The sequence below is a fragment of the Gavialis gangeticus genome, unplaced genomic scaffold (genome assembly GCF_001723915.1).
Source record: "Gavialis gangeticus isolate Ggan-Ray unplaced genomic scaffold, GavGan_comp1, whole genome shotgun sequence".
Lineage (NCBI taxonomy): Eukaryota > Metazoa > Chordata > Crocodylia > Gavialidae > Gavialis > Gavialis gangeticus.
In genome coordinates this window covers 115219920-115222415 of record NW_017729024.1, presented here as the reverse complement: position 1 = coordinate 115222415, position 2496 = coordinate 115219920, and positions in this window count along the sequence as shown.

The window sequence follows — 2496 nt, the reverse complement described above, 5'->3', positions numbered from 1 at the left end:
AAAAAAAAAAAAAAAAAGAGATAATTGTGTTTTGTGACAATTACATTTATATCACTCAAAAGATATTGCTTTATAACCTAACTTCTTTTTTCTTAGTCCCTTTTCCCTTCCTGGAATGCTTTTCATTTCCATTTTCCTTCATTTGCTTATATGACATAAGTTGCTCTGATGGCCTTTCTGGCAAGCACTCATTCTCTACATCTGCCATCAGCCAATGCTAAATTATTTTAATTACATTTAAGTATGCTATATAAATGATGATCTATCACATATTTATTTTTCTTCAAAAGTATGTAACTGATTAAAAACAAACAATGAAAACAAAGCAAATGAACAAAAAACTGTTCCTGTATGTCATCTTATTGTTTGACATCCTAATGTAATCTTACATTTGTTTGCTATTCTTTATTCAAGAGTATGTATTGTACACCGCAACATTTACAGTACTTGATTGTATTGAATACATTCCATAATCGAAACCTCAAGAATTTGTTATTTTCCAGCTAATGTTATTTTCCAGCTCTTCCCCTCCCTTCAGCAGGACCTAAAATCCAAAATGGAATCCACCAGTGTGTGGAAAGAGGATTTGCAGTGAATGCTTCTAGAAACAGTACAGCTTCTAAAAGTCCCATTCAACTGATACTCCATATAGCTGCAGCCTGAACCTGCAGATTTCAACCCTTCGGCAACTTAGAGATATTAATGTGTTTTTTCTTTCACCTTAGACATCAGAACAGGACCTCTTACCTTTGTCACCATGGAATTTTATTAAATTAGCCCATTCCTCCCTTTCCTTCTCAAGCTCTGCACAAGCAGCCTCTTGCCTCATCCCATCTCAAAAATGTCTCATTGGGTTCATATGTTTCTAAATCCTTCCATAAATCAAACTGGTCTGTCTCACAGCTCCTAATTGTTGACTTCTTCATCTTTGTTTCTCTTTATGCCACCTAGGCTAGGTTCAGAAACTGCACATAAACCAGAAAAAGTGATTGGAAAATGGTTTAAATCTATAACAGAAGTTCAGTGTACATAAATAAACTGCTTTCAAAATCACTGAAATCGGTTTAAGATAAACTTGGATAGATGTAATATCAGACTTAACTAATTTAAGTTAAATTGCTTTATTGACTTTCTGTCCCCAAGTCCCTCCAGATTCAATGTTAATTCACAGTCCTCCAGCATCCCAGGATGCTTGGCACCTCCCCTGCAACCTCCCCATCACAGGGTGGGTGAGCTAGCCTCAGCCCAAACTGTCTATTCCAACTGAGCCGGCAGGTGTATTCCAGCACCCCCTGGATTCTGGCCTGGGACACTGCAGGCATGTAGCTGCATCTTCAGAATCGAAATTGAATGTCTGTTCCTTTATTGGTTCAACCTACACAGCTTACACTAACCAGAAAAGATTGAATAGATTCAGCCTTGGGCTTTTGACTGCCTGTACTTCACCCTAATGTTCCATTTCATGTGACCTCAATCCTATCCTTCCCTTTCTACCCTTTTTCCTTCCATTTCCCTGCTCCATCTTGATTTCGTGTAACAGCTAAAATACATATATACATAAAACAGCTGCATTGTGCATAAACTTTCAAAGGAGTGATAGTGGGATCTAGCATCAGATCCTATCATGCCTTATTGTCCATACAGGGAAAGCCTGGGATTGCTATCCCAGGCTCTCCTTGAACCAGCAAATAGCAAGCTCCTATAGCTGTGAGTCCTGCAACTAGGATTCTCCATCCCAGCAGCTGAAGGGTGCTGCTGGGACAGAGTCCTGCAGCTACAGGGTACTGCCAGGGCTTAGAGACCCCTCAGCTGTTGGATTCCCAGCCCCAGCTGTGCATAGTGCACGCCTGCAGCTGGACGGCCTGTCAGCTGATGGACTCCCATTCATAGGATGAGACCCTGCTACATGTGCAAATTAAAATTAGAAGCCAGCTATAAAATTATTGCACATTTTCTAGGTCCAACTTTATAGCTGTTTGGACATTTTTATGGCATGATAGTTACTTTGCACATGTAGCTGGTTTAAATTAATTGCACAATTAACTAGTTAGTTGTGTAATACATGTAACCTGTAGGGCAGGCCATAATAATGCAGGTGTACAGACAGACTGCTGCCTGCTATATTATTCTGCACAACTATAACAAACTTTGGAAATAAAGTACAATTTTTCAAGCAAATATGGTATGCAGGTAAAAATACTTGCCTATTCACTTTTGAAAACTTAACTGCAAATGTGAGAAAATATCCCACAATGGATTTTGTTACTAAACACATGCAATAAGCATAGTTACTAGTATCAAGCATTTTATATTGTGAATAGAGGAAAATGACTGTTTATGATTCTGTCCCCCATGCAATAAGACTGTGACTGACAACCACCTCTCCTCATTTTTGTTTGTAATCTATTCCTGATGTTCAGAATTTGTGAGGTCTTTAAATGACTTATGCAGATTGAATGGCAAAGAAGGTACTGAGACATTGTGAGCTGTGCTAGT